The sequence below is a fragment of the Uloborus diversus genome, chromosome 10 (genome assembly GCF_026930045.1).
Source record: "Uloborus diversus isolate 005 chromosome 10, Udiv.v.3.1, whole genome shotgun sequence".
NCBI classification, from domain to species: Eukaryota; Metazoa; Arthropoda; class Arachnida; order Araneae; family Uloboridae; genus Uloborus; species Uloborus diversus.
The window spans coordinates 105320373-105333015 of record NC_072740.1 but is presented as its reverse complement, the minus strand read 5'-3'; positions in this window follow the sequence as shown (position 1 = coordinate 105333015).

Below are 12643 nucleotides of genomic sequence, written 5' to 3'. Positions count from 1 at the left end.
CTTTTGCATAGACAGCGAATAAATTTATACATTTGAAAAATTCATACACGTAACTCTAATGCAGAAAAACCACGCTATAATTGGTTAGCTTATTTTGTTCAACAATTTTGTTCTTTTTTTACGACGAAACCAGCTTTCATAATTTCAGTTTTAAAACATGTATACGGTCCCCTAAAAAAAGGAAAAAATGAATTTTTAAGCATAGCGTGAAATCTACTGAATATTTTGAGCTCAAATTTGGGATTCCCACACAAAAGCTCTTCTAGACGGTTTTTCTATTAAAATTTAATATGTTTTTTTTAATATTAATATTTTTTTTTTCAAAAACTATTATCATAATTCATAAAAAAAATCTAAATTTACACTTTATTTGTTGTAAACCATGTTTTTATTATTGGGTCGATTCATATTTTGAAAAAAAAAAACAATCTTTGCCGTACCTAATCTAATTTATGTGTTATGTGTAAAAATATCAAAATACGTGATAAAAAAGGGGGGTTCTAATTGAAAATTTCGAAGTTTATGCTCGTATTAAAATAAAGACGAACCCTTAACAACAATTTATTAACATAATTGTGTAGAACACATTATTCCTGAAAAAATACCACCTTACACGTGTTTTGAGTGTCAATAGTGTTCGAATCCGAACGAGTGTGACTGCAATATGAAGATAGTAAGCACCTTCATTTGCCTTCGATTCTTCCCTTCAAAACTACAGCAATTCAAAGACTCATTCGCTCTCGCTGGGAGTTCAGGTAACCTGGACGTGCTCTAATCGAAACGAAGCCGACATACTATTAGCTCTTTCTCTGCGTTTAGGTAATCCGAACGTGCTGTACTGGAAATTGAATCCGACATACTAGCTAAAAACGCTCAGTCAATCTTTAAACCGGTAGCTAAAAATATTTTCATAACCGTAAAAAGTTTGCGTTTGTGCAACTTTTTGCAGTTTAGGAAACTGTTTTGTAAAGTTACTTGACTTTACGGGGAAATAGATTAAAACCTGTGAAATCCCGAAACGTTGCATGGGAATCATCAGTGACGTTTCTGAAATTATTTTGAAGTGTATTTGGAATTTTATTGATACAAGAAGTGTCCATTTATTTCAAAAACAGCTCAATGCGATTTGTTTTTATCAATAAAAAGTTAGATAGCTTGCTAATTTAAGAGAGAACAAAAATGATGTTGGGAACGAAAGGTTATTCAAATAAATAGATAAATGAATAATAATAATAACAATAATAATAAAATAAAATAAATAAATAAAATAATAATAATAAAGTCCTTTGGAAAATCAAGTGGGCAGAGCGAGAAATGTTTTGTTTCTGCTCTGGAAAATTAAAGAACGCGAACGAAAGATCTGGTTTTTATATTAGATACCTCATTTATCATATGAAATATAATCCCACATGCTGACTGAAGGGGAAAAATAGGTAATACATATAAGCAATAAATTTGCTTATAGAACTGTAGCGTAAGTTAATCTTTAAAGTTACACGGATAAATCATTTTAAACAAAAGAATTGTTCACAAACATTTGGAAAATGAAAATAAGAGAAGATAATATTGAAACATTAATAAGAAATCAATATTGAAAAAGGGAAATCCGGTTAAAGTAGCCTAGTGAAAATAATTGAGAGCTTAGATAAAATCTAGCAAAGACAAATTATGCTATTGCTCTGCAGGGAAAAAAAACTACCAATTTGAACGAGTAAAAAATCTAATCCCTTCGATTTTCAATTTAAAAACATTGCTGTGTAAAAATATAAGATAAAAACTTCATCAAATGACACGATGATTTGTACTTTTGATGATAAAATCAAGTTCATTATCGATTATTTGATTAGATGATGGAAAAACACATAAAGCTAATGATCTGATTTTATGAGGAGCATGTTTAGAAATGACCTTTTTGGCATATTTAAATGGCTTTGGCTGATACTCAATAAACTGTTTCTAGAAGGGAAAACAATGTTTCTTTTTGAAAAAAATCTGTTGTCCTTTTTAAGGCAGGTATGGCGTATCGTTACAAATCTATTTTTATAAGCATTTTGAAAATTATCAACAAATATTTACTTTAACATTTAATAAAAATGGCTTAAACTAATGAATGTATGCTGCTTTAAGGTAATACGTTTAAAAGTAACATTAGAAGTAGAAAAAAAAAATCTGCAAAATTACGTTGTGCAAAATTTATACGCGACTTTTTGGGGTGGGGGGAAGAGGAATTTTCCAGATGAAATGGACGCGTTTCTTGTTTGAATTCCAATCTTTACTTGATTTATCTTTCTACGTAATAATCGGTTATCAGTGTGGTTAACTTTTACTTTTGCGATATTAACGTGAGTTTAATATGCTGTAAAAGTCATATATAACTGCATAAAAGGTACGAAATTAATAATGCCATTAGTTCACTTTTTAGTCTGAAGGTTTTCGTTTACAATGATTCGTCCTCGTCTCCTGCAGTAAATTAGCCTCTCCTTCTGTTGTTGAACAAAAGTAGCATCAGGATCCAAATTCAACAGTCAATTGAGTATGCATGTTTACACCTTTTAAATGTTGCAACAAAAGTGATTATTACCTGTTGCAAAATGTTTTTTTTCTTTTTTACATCGTACACTATAAGAAAATTCTGCGACGACGCTGGTTATTCCTGCGATCTGATGGCAAAAAGTTATAAGTTTTATTTTTAATTGAGCTTTTGATGATATGATGTTTCTTGTATGTAAATCTACGCAATATACAAAGGCAATATACAATGCCGAAACGTGAAAGATTAGTTTCGGGCTGCGTTCCGGGATTTCATACGTTTTCATGATTTTCATGTAAAAATCAAGTGTCTTTGTCAAAAGGCTACAAATTTCATGAATGCAAACTGCTCACTGCTGTGAAAAATATTTTTAGCAACCAGTTTAAAGATTGACTGATTGCATTTATTAAATGTATCGGCCTGGAGAATGATTAAGGTCCTTCCCAGTCGACAAAGCTTCTAATAGAATAGAAACGTAAGTCACTGAATTCCGTAGCCAGGTCGACGAAGTTTCCGTTTGGAAGGAACGTAGGTCTTTGGTTTACGTAGCTTAGGAAGAACTTCGGGTAAGTTTGCTGTTAAGTACTTAGCTGCAGTTCTGTTCAAGCGCCGACTGTGGTTACGATGATGCATTAAAGCCTTCTTGGGATATCAGGAAGGTTTCAAGCTATTGTTTTAAACTTCCCTATGTTTTCATTGGTGGTTCCAACTATGTTCCAGAGACATAACTAGTATTTACTTGAAGATTTAGTACTTCTTCAGAAATAGTCCAGTATGATTTTATGAACGTTACTGACTATTAGCGGAAAACTTTTCTGTTTTTACCCGACTGCGCGTGCGCGACGCAAAGGAGGGTAATGTGTTTATTAGTCTATGTATGTATGTCTGTTTCTATGTGGCGTTCTACAGGCTAAACGCCTTGGCCAATTTTGGTAATTCTTACGTCAATCTATTTTTCTTAACCTCGGGAGTGTCACTAAACACGTGACAGTAATCAAAAGTACCATTTCAAAAACCAGTTCCATTTTGTCAGTTTGGGATCCGCGCACGCTGGGTGTCGCCCACTGTGTCGCACGCTACCTGCGTGCGATAAATGCAGGTAGTTATCACTACCTGCATTTTTTGTTTACTAAGTCTACTAATTGGGGTCTCAGTGGCCGAGTGGTCTAAGCGATTGCTTCTCCCACTAGAGGCGGTGGATCAAGACACCCTCGCTCCGGATGTACTTTCCCCTCTTTCTGATGTAAATTCTTTCATATGTTTTTCATATGTATTCTGTACTGTAATAAAAATATATTATGCGTAACGAAGGCAAGACACTCAGATTGTAGTCCTCATCAAAATAAACCCGTGTAATAAGCACCATAAGAAAGAGAGTCTACTAATTCGATTTTCATCTCTAACATGTTGCATTTTTGTTTCTGCCTTGATTCAAGGTACTGAGTTTCGCGACGTGTACTTTCTTGAGAGGCTTTTTTAGCTTTGCGAGAAAGATTTGACTGACGACGTTTCCGATTTCGCGTCATCATTAGTTATACAGGCTGTTTATATAGCTGTGCTGTGGTTGACTTAAGTTCGCGCATTCTTGCCGAAGGTCAAACACATGTAGTTTTAAGCCGAGTTAGGTCCCTAGAGGGATTAATTATCACTAGTTAAGACCGCCGCAAGTTACTGAATAAGCCTCACGATACAAACAAACTCTCCCAATAAAATGACAAGGTTGCGAAATGTACCGTCTTATAATCGTAATGACTAAGTCAATGAAAATAAACTAAAATGTGTAAAATAAAAAAGTATTAAATAAAAATAAAAAACCCGACTGCGTAAAAACCAAAAAAAAAAAAAAACTAAAAAGAAAAATGTATAAGCCCAGGAGTTTAGAATGCTATTAAGTACTACTGAATAACTGCATCATTGAAATAGTTTTATATTCGTACACAGATACGACATATCTTAAATTCAAAAACAGAATAGAAGGATCAACAGTCAGGGCCCATTCAAATTTTACGGGGTTCCTTGAATCAGAAAGGAATGGGCCCCGACTGTTGATCCTTCTATTCTGTTTTTGAATTTATGATTTGTCTTATCTGTGTACGAATATAAAACTATTTCAATGGTGCAGTTATTCAGTAGTATTTAGTAGCATTCTAAACTACTGGGCTTATACATTTTTCTTTTTAGTTTTTTTTGGTTTTTACGCAATCGGGTTTTTTATTTTTATTTAATTTTTTTCCCATATGTTATTGGCAGAAATTGGGCGCATTAGCTACTCAATATTTTCCAGTCACATTTCTGAATAGTTTTTACAGTTTGGATGGGGAATTTGGTGGAAAAATATTTTTTTCTGATTTTTCCTGTTTCATTAAACTTTAAGACTGCTATAAATGTAATGTAAAAAAACTATGTAATGAAAAAAAATAAAGAAAGTTTCTTAAAATATTTTGCTATATGACCACAGATTTTCAACGACGAATTTTAACGATGTTAGAGACAACCTAATATCATTCAGGTTCATTTCGTGTTTGCGGTCGCACTCTTGCAGGTCAGTGATTTTGTTCCACTTTTGCTCCTATTTTATGGCTCTCGGGGAGCATGTTTTTAGGAACTTACCTCATGCTAAATAGAAAAAGTCTTGAGAAGTCAAGGGTTGGCTTTCTTGATTTTTCATGTTTTTCCTGAAAAAAAAAAAAAAAAAGATATATTCGTCATCAGTTTCGGTAACTGAGTAACAACATAGTTTCTTATGAAAGAACGCATGTCAATGATTTGCATCTGTTCAATTAAATTTTATTTACGAGAACAAAGCTTCTCTAAAAAAATGTGCTGATGCATCTCTTTTTAATAAAAAAAAAAAAAACTACTAAATATGCCAAACATTGGAGTTAAATAATAATTATATCCTTTTTTAAAAGGGCTTATCAGTATTTACTTTTTTATTTAATATACTATGCTTGAACTATTGCAATTAATTGTTGCTCAAAAAGTAATCAATTATGTGTATTCCTCTTTTTTTCCCTTCCCTTTAAGCGAGAAATATTAACATTATATAAATACATCAGAGAATATTTGCACAGCATTGAATTCTTGGAGCAAAGAAAAGAAAGCAAAAAATATGTCTTAATTAGTGCCCCCTTAACTTAACCTGGAATAAAGTAATTGATTTCAGATTACACAAACAATTATTCTTTTCCAAACGAGCCTTTGTGGTAAGACACAAAAGTAATTAATTAACATCAATTGAGCAGAATTAACAGTTTCTCGGTGATAAAGTTATTCGCGAAACATTGCTTAATGGATTGAATATTTTTAAAAATTGCACTTCTGAGGGAAAGTAACACTTGCGCAGGTGGTTTAACATTAACTGAAGTGGAGGAGTACAAAATTTATCGTATCAAACATGTAGCTTATTTTACACCAATACTTATTTCAAAAACTTGAGAGGACTTGGTAAAAGCTGTAATTGGAAAATGTATTTTTAGCAATATATGACTGCATATATTAAGCAGTTAATTACAAATTATAGCATAAGCAAAATAAAGTAACAAGTACTACTTTATGCATTCTCAATGATTGAAAAATAACCGATTTGTTCTACTTACAATTCATTTATGCAACAAATTACCATACATGAGTTACAAAAAAGTGTATCATTTGCAATGATTTAGAATTTCTTTGGTTGGTTCACGGTATAATTAAATCGCTTAGTTACATCGATAAATCTCGTAAAATGTAAACATATGAAGATAATTTCACATAGTATTACGATTTCTAACGTAATATAACGATTTAGATGTTAAAGAGGTTTTTTAATTTTAACCATAATTTTAGATTTAGAAAAATATTATTTTGATTACTGGAAACGATTTATTTTTTTTTCACTGTTAAAAGAACGCTATTTGCAGTAAGTTTTCAATGCGGCAATATTCAACATATACTTGTAGTAAAAAAATTAATTTGTAATATTATTTTCTGGTTTTTTATGGTATTAATAGCGCAAATCTAATTTTGCTACTCTGGGCGGTCTGTTATTTAGGCAAAAAAATTACTCAGGAGCCTTTCTTGAAAATAAGGGGTATCTAGTGCGCCTAATTTATTGCAGATACATATCAGGAATAAGCAAGAAAGTTTCCCGATATCAGTTACTAATCTTGTTGAAATTACTTTAAGCATTTCTGAATATATCAGAAACCTTCACAATAAAATCTACTCATGTTCCTGAAATACGCCAGAAACCCTGGAAGGAAACTTAGGCTATAAATAGCTATAGCTTCGCACTTTCCATATTTAAAGAAAGCTTTCAGACAGAATATGACCAAATCTATAACAAAGCTAGAAGGAAATACCTAACTGTTTATTTATCTACTATTCTTGTTAAGCTACAATCTCCATAGCTTGAAATCCACCCTCGTGAGACTTATAGTCTGGATAGACCTACCATAAGCTGACGATAAATAACCTAATTAAAACCCCTTTAATGACAGGTTAAGCAATCCGACATTTTGATTCCAAATGAGTTCTGGATCAGCCTTGTTTTAAATAGGGGAAACTAGAGAGGCTTGACCCAACCTCTGTTCTTCATATTTAATTATTTTTTTAACTGGTCAGAATAATGTGGTAGCATAGTATCAAGCAGAATTTAATGTTGATTATATTAGCTAGGCATTTTCAAGTAGAATCACGGAAAAATCGTATGGGATGTTTTTTTCGGGCGTTTTGTTTACTGTAAGAACATCTTTCCCGTCATTAACATTCATTTTAGTAAATTGAATTATTTGTGTATTAGTAATTATGCTAAAATACTAAATACTTACTTTGTTATCTTCACTTAAGTGTGTTTTTCAGTTTTTTTGATAAAATGGCTATTAGGAGAGATATGACCCATATCAATTCTGGGAGGTTTGACCCGGATCAAAGCTTCCCATGTAGTGTCATTTTATGGTGTAACAATTTGTAAACTAATAACAACATTTAGTTTGTTTTGAAAAGAAACGTTGTTAATTCAAATGAAAGATATTTTTGTCCTTAACTTGCAATCAGTCCTTTGATACTCATATTTCATTATTCTGATAAAACTAAACATATCTGAAATTTGTTATTACGATACTCAACCCAACTCTACTTTCCTCAATATTAGCTACGCTTTAATCTATCGTAACTAAAGTGCATTTTATTTCACAATTTCAAAATCAATAAAAAAGTACCCTTTAACTGCACATGTTACAGAAAACGTAATAAATGAAGGGTTTACGGATACTCCTGCCAAAGCTTATATCGAAAAGATGCACAAAATATATTTTTTTTCAAATTGCTTATTACAGCAGTTATTTCAATAACTGATAGTATAACAATTGCTATCATTTTTATAACTATCTGAAATTTTTAATCAGATAATAGCACAAGCTACGTAAAACAAAAAAGGGTGCGTTTGATCCACTAGTATTGTTTTGCCCCACTTTCCCTTATTTTGGGTCTAAAGGACTTTGACCAATATAAATTTAATGAACGAGACAATTGCAAGTTTTCCTACAAACTACATACATTGTTATTAGTGAACAGTGCATGCACCACTTTCAGCTCCATTGCTGCTGAAATTGAGCCTTTACTTGAAGAAGCATATAGTATGAGATCCAATTAGGTTGATCTTTCCTTACCGAGATTTTGAGCAAAACAAATACATTCAGGAACGTAGAAAATAGCGTCCCAAGAAAGAAGAAAGGTACTATCGCGAAATTTTGCATATAAGAAGAGTGACATCTGATATGCAAATCATCCAAGTTTGGTGTCAATGCGTATGACCGTTTACCCTACAGCACCAGTGAAATCGGGGAAAAGGTGCTAGATAAACCAGTGCATAATATAAGATTTATAAATGTTACGATTTTATCCGGATAGTCGGAGAACCTTAATGAGTAAAGGATGCCAGGTAGACGAGTTAGAATGCGTTTCTAACAGTTGAGCGTGTTTGAGAGAGGTTTGATCATCGGCCAGAAAATTGCAGGCTGGTCGACGAGCCGTGTTGCTGCCCAGGTGAATCGTTCAGAGTGTTCCTTTAGAAGTTGTTGGAGGCAGTGGACACGAGATGGTACTCACGTGCAAAACACCGGGTCTGGAGTGACCAGAAAGACAACGAGGTGAGAGGATGGAAGAATCGTACGGCAAGCGCTTGTGGATCCCACAGGGACTCGTTTCACCATACAAGCAGATGTAGGGGTAGTAGTTGTTCCCCGAACCATTTCTAAACGTCTTGCGGAAATAAATCTGCAGTCCAAGTGCCCTTTTCACGTACTCCCTTTGACACCAAAACATGGCAACTCTGTGTTCAAATGGTGCGATCTTCACAAATGGTGCGAAGTCAGAGCGATGTAGGATGTCACTGCTAGGCAAAAGGTGGTACTCAGTGATGAATCCCGATTCGTTTTGGGGTCAGAGGGTATCAGCGCACGGATAAAGAGGTGCCCTGTAGAAAGGTACCACACAACCCATTCTATAGCACGACTCACTGCCCGCACAGCGGGCATAGTGGTCTGGTAGGCTATAGCCCATGATAGCTGGCCCACTCTAGTTGTGGTACGTGGAACCTAAACGGGCCACCGTTATGTTAATGACATTCTGAAACCACATCTAGGACCGTTCCTAAATGGCCTCCCAGGAGCAATTTTCCAGCAAGATAATGCTCGCCTGCATATAGCTAGAGTTGCTCAAGACTTCTTACGTCCGTTTGAGACTCTTCCATGGCCATCCCGCTTTCCCAACTTGTCCCCTATAGAGCATTTATGGGATCAACTGAAACGCCAGATGTCGCCGTGCTAATCTGTGCAAGATTTAGAAGTGGCTGTTCAAAATTTGGAGGTCCAACGGTCGGAGAATAGCATCAGACGTTTAATTTGCTCAATGTCGGACGGTATTGCGACATGTATTGCAGCAAAAGGGGACCCAACGCGCTATTGAAGTAGCACTGTATTTATCTCATTTCTTAGCTTGTATTTGTTTAATTGTCTAGATTTTGGGATCAAGTGTATATCTCATCTGTGTTATTCTGTACATTAATTTTCACTTCAATTCAATGCTTTCTTCTTGGGGCGCTATTTTCAATGTTACAGAGTGTATGTTATTTCATCTAGAGCACCTTGAAAAGGAGAGGTCGACTTGTCTGACATTTTGGTTCCAAGAGAAATTTGGATCCAACCTTGTTTCTAGCATTTATAAATACGTATTCGCTGGTTGCTATGTAGTCAAAGTATTGATGTAATTGATGATGTTGAGTGAAATATCACTTAAGGTAAATCTATACGAATAACATGAAAATGCAACACAATTCCAACATAATTTTAATCAGGTAATTTTAAAAGAAACTTTTATTCAACAAATATAGACTCCAAAATTTAACTTCATTCGTTTTACTGTAAGCTAGTTTACACCGAAAAAAATTAAAAATCTGACTTTTAATCAAAAACAGACTTTTTTATTTATCTAATTTTGAATCCTGAATTCAAATTCATTTTGTTTTACATACTTTCAACAGCAAACTATTACACGCTTTAAAAAGCTAATTTTAATCAAAAATTATTAGTGTTTGTCTTGTAATGAAGCACAAATAGCTATAATTTGATCGTAGAGTAGCACCTCGCTTTCATTCACGCTCTTAGCTTTGTCTTACTAATGGAAACCAACACATTCGGTTTTTTATTCTAACAATTAACGGTAATTCAATTTCTCAATGATAGGATAAATAGCAGTAAGGAGTCATTTTTCTAGAAGGAAATAATTGAATCATTACTCAGTTTCTAATTTCCCAGCGCGAAATGTTTAGCTTCCGCATGTATGTTGCATGAAGCTGTGAATTGAATTTATCCTTTAGGAATGCTTAAAAAGTTGCTTCAGTTTAAACTGGATTAAGTACCAAGGAAAAGATCTAAGAATCTTACACACTCATACACAGGTTAGCTCTTACTCTGATATTGTTTTCTAAAGATACCTTTTTCAGTCGAATTTTTGTTGATATAGAGCTATCGCTTAGACAGACAACAGTACCTATCGTGTCCGAAAAGTCTGAAACGCCCAAAAACACTTCCGGGAAAATTCAGAGATTCCACTGGTATCTCGTAAAAATCAATGGTACTTGCGAAACATTGTCTGGAATCGCTATATATTTCACGAAGAATTTCTCTGTTGTGAAAATATTTTTAACTTCCATTGTGAAACTATACTCCAGGTTTCATTAAAAGTTTTACTTTTGCTTAAATTCCGGCCCAACTAGTTTGACTGATTCCCAAATGAGGATACAGTACAGTTTCTATATTAATAGTGGCTTTCGATAATTGCAACCTACTACTATATCCACTTGCAGTCAGTGTTGGGCATTAATAAATTATTTTTTCAATTGCCTTGTTAATTGATAAAAAAGTAATTGCAATTAATTTAATTACAATTAATTAATTGCAATTAAATCAATTGCAATTAAACTATTAATTGTAATTTACAATTAATTTAATTAGATAAATGTACGTTAATCCCTTTTCACAATTAAAATAATTGCAATTAATTTTTTAAATTGTTTTATGAAACAATTAAAACTAACAATTAACTTAATGTATCCATAGGTACAGGGCAGCGTACAGAGTTCAAAGTATTATTCGAATTCTTATTTTCGTACAGTGCAGATTGCTCGCTCGCCGCGTGAACTATTCTCGTCTTGGCAAGTTTTTTCCACACGTAAATGTTTGTGTTTTAATTAAGTGTTTTAAAATTGTGCAAATCATTGTTTTGTAGTTTAACCTTTAACAGGGAAATCTGAAAGAAGGTCATAACAGGGGACGTAAGATCTCAGAGACCGCTCTGTTTATTTATTTATTTATTTATTTTTATTATTATTTTTTTTTTTTTGAACAATCACGATTGCTTATTGTTCTCACTTGACCGTTCTTGACGTTGTGGTTCCTTTTTCAGCTTAGATCAGCGGCTCTACAGCACCACCGCCCACCGGCCTCTGCAGACGGCGCGGCGGCTCTCCCCCGGTCGTGAGCTATCTGCTTTTCCTGGTCGGAGGCGTCCATGTCCGGTACACACACGCCTACGTGCATACACACAGGTCTATGTACACACACAAGCCTACACATGCATGTACGCACGCCTACGCACACACAACTATACACACGTAACCACCCAGGAGGAGGGGCAAGCTTGGGGGACAGGAGCCGTTTATAGAAACAGTAACTCCAATAAATAGGGTCCTGTCGTAACTCGTGATTGCGAAATACATAATTTGAATTCAAAATGTCAGAATTCAAATTATTTTTTTTTATCGTGTAATTAAGATGCATTTCTGTAATTTCCCTCAGATGTTCTTCGGACTTTTACTAGTACGGATTTTTTTTTTAATTGAAATATTTCTTTTTTGAGGATATCTTGCTGTCGCCATAAGATTTTTTGAGAAAAGTCATATGCTGCAGTAAATAATCTATTTCTTTTAACAAAGTTGCATACACCGCCAGCTCAGTCATTTCCAGCCGAGAACTGCAGTTTCGTGCTTATTAGCACGCATCAGCTCGGCATAAGAAAGAGACTGAGATGGAGATTGAAAACATCTTAAGGGAGCCAAGAGTGCCAAACAAACTGGTAGCTAATATAGAATTAGCGCAGATCAGGCGAGTGACTAAAGCAATGGTTCGGTTCAACTCGAGTATTTCATATATTTCTGCTTTAGCTCTGGCTATTGGGCGGTAATTTACTGAAAGTTACTGATATTTTATTGATATTTTATTTGTTGCTAACATGTGCATTTAAATAGTAAGACAGTAATATGGTACAGTCATAGAAAAAAAAACGAAACACTCGATCGTATTCAAAGACTATTGACAATAGAGACACGTGTAAGGTGTCATTGTTTCAGGAATAAAAAGTTCTACATAATTTTGGTAAAAAAGTGTTGTTAAGGGGATCGTCTTCACATTAAAACGAGCATCAACTTCAAATTTTTCAATGAGAACCCCCCTTTTTTATCACATATTTGTGATCAGCATCCTTTTTAAACTTTGTATACAAAGTTTTGTTTAATTCGATCCAGCCGTTACTTCAGAATCGAGTTTTGAAAAATCCGTCTCGTAATGTTGAAAC